Raw genomic sequence first — 7,138 nt, 5'->3', positions numbered from 1 at the left:
TATTCAGTTATTATGTTAGAATTGGATTGTTTTTATAAAATTGTGAACCAGATTCGTGGTCAGACCATATAATGGTCAAGTTAGGCCAATGTGTGCCTTGGATCCAGTAGTTAAAGCAATGCTGTGTGCCTTGCTCGGGGTTAGTGCGTGACTGATCAGCAGCCTAACCTTGGTTTTTAAATTAAAAGTGTAATATCCAATTCTAAATCATAATCCATTGTTCACTTGATATTATAATCATGTTCTATTGATGATCATTATTCTCAGTTTTGTCATTGTGACTTACTGAGCTAGTTAGCTCATTTGTGCGATGTTGTTTATATTCTTTCCAGCTAAAAAGGAACCAGTTGGTAACGAGGATCCCCAGTCCAGCGCGAGAGCTAGGGGTTCAGGTTGAGAAAGCTGAGCTAGTAGGCTTCTTTTGGAATAATTTAAGTCTGTAAAAGTTTATAATAAAGTTTAATACTTAGTTTGAGTTTGAATGATTGGGATTTGAACGGTATGTAATATAAATAGATGTGTGGCTTGTGTGCATACTTTAGCCTATTGTGATCCGTGGTAGTTGGTAAATAGGGTCACTGCATATTATTGTTATCTTTATTATTGTTATAAGCAGGTTATAAATAAGGTATGTGCGTGTGGACCCCAAACTTCTGACCCGGGTTTGGAGGGCGCCACATCAGGAATTTTGTCGAGATCTGTAGTACTTTCAAATATAATGGTGTCACTGATGAGGCTATCAAGCTGAGGCTTTCCTATTTTCTCTGAGGGACAAATCTAAGGACTGGTTATATTCGTTACCAGCTGAGTCCATCACTACTTGGGAAGATCTTGCGCAAAAGTTTCTGGTGAAGTTCTATCCAATGGCCAAAACTGCAGCTATGAGAAGTGCTCTTACTCAGTTTGCGCAGCAACCAGGAGAATTTATGTACGAAGCTTAGGAGTGCTACAAGGAGATGTTGAGAGAGTGTCCACATCATGGTATGCCTGACTGGATGGTGATTACTGATTTCTACAATGGTTTGGGGGTCCAATCTCGACCCATGCTCGATGCGGCTTCTGGAGGCGCCTTGTGGGCCAAAAGCTATACTGAGGCCTACAATCTCATTGAAACTATGGCTGCAAATGAGTATCAAAACCCAGCTCAAAGGATTATTCCTGGGAAAGTAGCAGGTATTCTGGAAGTTGATGCAGCTACAGCTATTGCAGCGCAGCTCCAGGCGCTGTCTATGAAGGTATATTCTTTAACCAACTATGGTGTAAATAAAATAACTAGTGTCTGTGAGCTTTGTGCAGGCTCTCATGCTACAAATCAGTGTTCTCTTATTAATGAATCTGTTCATTATGCGAATAATTTTCAGAGACCGCAGTAGCCTGTGCCCTCTACTTATCATCATAATAACAGAAATCATCCCAATTTCAGCTGGAGCAATAATCAGAATGCTGTTTAGCAACCATATCAGCAAGCTGCAAATAAACAGTTTAATTCACCTGGATTCCAGCAACCTCAGCAATTTGCTCAAAGGCAAACATATTCTCAACAAGGAGGTGTCGCTCCACCTTCTAGTGCTGATTTCGAGGAGTTAAAGCTGTTGTGCAAAAGTCAGGCTATTTCTATCATGACCTTGGAAAATCAAATTGGACAAATAGCCAATGCCTTGCTCAATCATCAACCTGGCACACTTTCTAGCGATACTGAAGTGCCAGGAAGGAAGGAAGCTAAAGAGCAAGTCAAAGCTGTCATCTTAAGGTCTGGAAAAGTTGCTGATGCTGAAAAAGGAAAAGATGTAGAAGTTGAAGTTATAGATGAAGAAAGAAAGCAAAAGGAGTAAGAGGGGGAACCAAGGAAGACTATTGTTGAACGCACTCTTCCAGAGGGTAATACAGGGGAGAAACAGCTCTATCCTCCACCACCTTTTTTAAGTGATTGCAAAAACAAAAGCTGGACAAGCAATTTGGTAAGTTTCTGGAGGTGTTCAAGAAACTTCACATTAACATACCTTTCGCCGAGGCTCTTGAGCAAATGCCTAGTTATTCAAAATTCATGAAAGGTATTCTTTCAAGGAAGGTGAAACTGGATAATCTTGATATCGTTGCTCTGACAGAAGAGTGCAGTGCCGTTCTGCAACAAAAGTTACCTCCAAGGATTAAGGATCTAGGTATCTTCACGTGGCATTATGGAGGACGTGCTAGTAAAGGTAGACGAGCTCATCTTTCCTGTAGGTTTTGTCATTCTGGATTTCGAGGAAGATAAGAAGATTCCCATAATCTTGGGAAGACCTTTCTTGGCCACATGCCATACCTTGATAGATGTGCAAAAAGGTGAACTCACTATGAGGTTGCAAGATCAAGATGTAACATTTAATGTATTCAATATGATGAAATTCCCTACGGAAGATGAGGAGTGTTTTAAGGTGGATTTGGTCGATTCTGCAGTTATTTCAAAACTTGATCATGTGCTAAGGTCTGACGCCTTAGAAAAAGCCTTATTGGGGGATTTTGACAGTGAAGATGATGAAGGCAATGAGCAGTTATAATATCTAAATGCTTCTCCTTGGAAACGGAAGTTAGACATGCCATTTGAATCTCTTGGTAATACTGATCTCAAGAATGCTGAGGGAAAGCTCAAACCATCTATTGAGGAAGCACCTACTTTGGAGCTTAAACCATTATCTGAACACTTGAGGTATGCTTTTTTAGGTGAAGCATCTACTTTGCCTGTTATTATTGCATCTGACCTTTCGGGTAGTGATGAGGACAAGCTCTTGAGGATTCTGAGAGAATTCAAATCGGTCATCGGATGGACTATAGCAGATATAAAAGGGATCAGCCCTTCGTACTGCATGCATAAAATTCTGCTAGAGGAAGGTAGCAAGCCGACTGTTGAGCAACAGAGAAGGCTTAATCCTATCATGAAAGAAGTGGTGAAGAAAGAAATTCTAAAATGGCTGGATGTATGTATCATATATCCTATTTCCGACAGTTCTTGGGTGAGCCCCATGCAATGTGTACCTAGGAAATGAGGTATTACTGTGGTAGCAAATGAGAAGAATGAGCTCATCCCTACTCGAATAGTCACATGATGGAGGGTATGCATGGACTACATGAAGTTGAATAAAGCCATGAGGAAGGATCACTTCCCTCTTCCATTCATTGATCAGATGCTTGATAGGTTGGCTAGTCATGAGTATTATTGTCTTCTGGATGGCTATTCGGGCTACAATCAGATTTGCATTACACCAGAAGATCAAGAGAAAACCACCTTCACTTGTCCATTTGGCACATTTGCTTTTCGCAGAGTTTCTTTTGGCTTATGTGGTGCACCTGCCACTTTTCAGAGATGCATGATGGCCATATTCTCTGATATGATTGGAAATAATGTCGAAGTATTCATGGACGACTTCTCTGTCTTTGAACATTCATATGATGAATGTTTATATAATCTCCGTTTGGTGCTCAAAAGGTGTGTTGAGACCAATCTGGTGCTCAATTGGGAAAAATGTCACTTCATAGTGCAACAAGGCATCATTCTTGGGCATAAGGTCTCTATTAAAGGTCTTGAGGTGGATAAAGCCAAGATGGGCATTATTAAAAATCTTCCACCACCTATTCTTGTGAAAGGAATCCTTAGCTTTCTTGGTCATGCGGGTTTTTATCGGCGTTTTATCAAGGACTTCTCTAAGATATCTAAGCCGTTGTGCAATTTGCTCGAGAAAGATGTATCTTTCAAAGTTAATGATGAATGCTTGGTAGCATTCGAGACTTTCAAGAAGAGTTTAATCAACGCACCAGTTATTACGGCACCTGATTGGAGAGAACCTTTTGAGATGATGTGTGATGCAAGTGATTATGCAGTGGGAGTAGTTCTTGGGCAGCGAAAGACTAATATCTTTCATGTGGTCTACTATGATAGTAAGACGCTAAATGGAGCCCAATTGAACTACACTACTAATGAGATAGAGCTCTTGGTTATAATTTTTGGTTTCGAAAAATTTTGATCTTATCTACTGGGGACAAAGGTGACAGTGTTCACTGATCACGCTGCCATCCGCTATCTGGTCTCAAAGAAGAATTCGAAGCATAGACTTATTCGTTGGGTTCTCTTACTACATGAATTCGAGTTAGAGATCAAGGATCGAAAAGGTACTGAAAATCAAGTGGCTGACCATCTCTCTAGATTGGAGAATCCCAATTCTACTTCACATGATAAGATATTGATCAACGAATCTTTTTCGGATGAGCAGTTATTCACAATTCAAGAGGAAGAGCCATGGTTCGCAGACATTGTGAACTATCTTGTTAGCAATATAATGCCTCCTAATATGAATGCGGCTCAAAAGAAGAAATTTTTGCATGAGGTGAAGTGGTATATGTGGGATGAACCATATTTGTTTAGACAAGGAGTTGAACAGATCATCAGGAGATGTATCCCATTCTATGAAACAGAGGTGATATTATGAGACTTTCATTCCATAGTTTATGGGGGACATTATGGTGGTGAAAAGACAACAGATCGTATTCTTCAAGCAGGTTTTTTCTGGCCTACGTTGTTTAAGGATGCACATCAGTTCGTTTTAAGGTATGATCATTGCCAAAGAGTTGTGAATCTTTCCAGAAAGGATGTGATGCCTTTAAATGGGCTACTTGAAGTTGAGGTCTTCTATGTTTGGGGAATCGATTTCATGGGACCATTTATCTCATCCTGCAATAATCAGTACATCTTGCTGACAGTCGATTATATCTCGAAATGGGTTGAAGTCAAAGCTCTACCGACTAATGATGCAAAGGTAGTGTTGAGTTTTCTTCATAACCAGATATTCACAAGGTTTGGAATGCCACGAGTTATCATAAGTGACGAAGGGTCGCATTTCTGCAATCGTAAGTTCACTTCTATGATGCAACGCTACAATGTGAATCATCGCATTGCTACTGCCTATCATCCGCAAACTAATGGTCAAGCTGAAGTGTCTAATAGAGAGATCAAGCGCATTCTAGAGAAAATCGTTTGTCCGTCAAGGAAAGATTGGTCTTTGAAGCTCGATGAAGCTGTTTGGGCTTATAAAATAGCATACAAGACTCCACTTGGGATGTCCCCGTTTCAACTTGTCTATGGTAAGGGATGTCATTTATCTGCGGAGCTTGAGCATAAGGCTTATTGGGCATTGAAGACATTAAACCTTGATCTAGATGCAGCTGGGAAGAAGCGAATGCTTCAGTTAAATGAACTTGATGAATTTCGACTTCAAGCGTACAAAAACAACAAAATGTACAAGGAAAAGGTAAAAATGTGGCATGACAGGAAGCTATCGCCTAAGTCATTCGTGTCGGGGCAACAAATTCTTCTATTTAACTCTCGTCTCCGACTTTTCCTGGAAAGTTGAAATCAAGGTGGTCTGGACCATTTATCGTCAAAACTGTGTTTCCACATGGAGCGGTGGAGATTTTTGAGAACGATCTGGGCCAAGCATTCAAAGTAAATGGTCAGAGATTGAAGCACTATTAAAGGGATACGGCAAACCGTGAAGTGGTTAGTGCCATTTTATTATCCACTTGATCGTATTACTCTACGTCAAGCTAATAACGTAAAAGAAGCGCTTCTTGGGAGGAAACCCAAGATATGAGACCATAGGACACCTTAGAATTTAGTACTTTATCGAAAAACCCAAAAAAATCCAAAAAAAGTTGGCAGAATTTTTTTTTCCAGAAGCCTAGCAGGCGCCCGCGAAAAACAAAACAACAAAACAAAAAACAAAATTCACAGAAGCCGTATCACCCATTAACCCACGAATTCCCCCCATACTTAGCCACAATCCCCACTCCTAATCAAATTCTAACCCTAATTTTTCCCTATAAATACATACAACCTCTACATATATATCCCACACACTTTCAACTCTACAAAATCTCTCCTACACACCAAACACAAACTCTCTAACTCTTATTCTTAGTTCTCATGGCCCCAAAGAGATCACGAACTGTGGGTTGCAGCAGCACCAACCTGGCTGCTACTGATTCTTCGAGGAATACTGGTGCGAGGCTTCGATTATTGGATAGGGCTACTGAAGAAGAGTACACCAAGCTTCTGACTAAGCCGATTATGAAGGAGAGAGGGTTCTTGCCATCAGGAAGGGATGGTGAGTTGCTGTCGATGATTGCTGAGAAGGGATGGATTATTTTCTGCGAGTCACTTGAGGCGGTACCGATGAGTGTTGTTTACGAGTTCTATGCGAACGCCAAGGCTGACAAGAATGGGTTTTCTGTTGTTCGTGGGCTTACTGTTGATTATCAGTCCGAGGCGATTCGCCGTGTTATTGGACAGTGACAAAGGAAACCACAGGAGGAGAACATGAATGCAAAGGCCCCCGAGTACTTTGATTTGGACTTGATTATTGTTACTCTCTGTCAGCCGGATACAGTGTGGAAGTTCAAAAGGGGATCAAACGATTATCGTAGTTTTCCTGCTATCACGATGAACAGGTATGCTCGTGCTTGGAATGCATTTATATGTGCTAATATTCTTCCTTCTTCGCATGCACATGAGGTTACAATGGAGAGGGCGAGATTGCTATGGGGGATTCTGAATGATGAATATTATGTGAACCTTGGTGAATTCATCTACCAAGGGATTTTGAAGTTTTTGAGAGGGAAATCACAGTACTCTATCCCGTATGCCTCTATTGTCATGAAGCTTTGCAAGGCATGTGGAGTCCAGTGGCATTCTTATGAGCAGTTGCAGATGCCGTCCACTCCTATTGATTCATCGACTTTGAATGCGATGCAGGAGTGGACGGATGGAGAGCCCGAGTCATATGGTTTGGGGTATAACCTTCCGGGAGGAGTTCCAGCAGCTGATGCTGCCATGGCTAGGCCCAGTCAGGATCAGGGAGAGGTAGGCTCTTCGAGAGCTCAGGGAGGATATGGTTCGGGATTGGCTGATGTCCAGTACAGGAGGCTTTCCAGGAGGATGGATGCGATTTATGAGTTGCATAGTCGGTTTGCAGGAGCTCACCCAAGAACTTGGGACTCCATTTAGAGGCCTTGGAGCTAACATCCAGTGGCCCGTTTATGGTGAGGATTCTGCTTATCCACCTCCTGACACTCCACCCTCTGAGGGTGATGATGATGATGATTCATCTGA

General features: G+C 41.5%; 1 non-coding gene across 1 annotated transcript; it reads right to left on the bottom strand.

The window, feature by feature from the left end:
• Positions 1 to 878: 878 nt before the first annotated feature.
• LOC141722534 (small nucleolar RNA R71) lies at positions 879 to 985 on the bottom strand. The gene has a single exon (XR_012575550.1). It is a non-coding gene; the product is annotated as a small nucleolar RNA R71 (small nucleolar RNA).
• Between the last annotated feature and the right edge of the window lie 6,153 nt (positions 986 to 7,138).

The sequence above is a fragment of the Apium graveolens genome, chromosome 4 (genome assembly GCF_009905375.1).
Source record: "Apium graveolens cultivar Ventura chromosome 4, ASM990537v1, whole genome shotgun sequence".
NCBI lineage: Eukaryota > Viridiplantae > Streptophyta > Magnoliopsida > Apiales > Apiaceae > Apium > Apium graveolens.
Note: the sequence above shows the minus strand (reverse complement) of the source record. Positions and strands in the feature narration are given on the sequence as shown.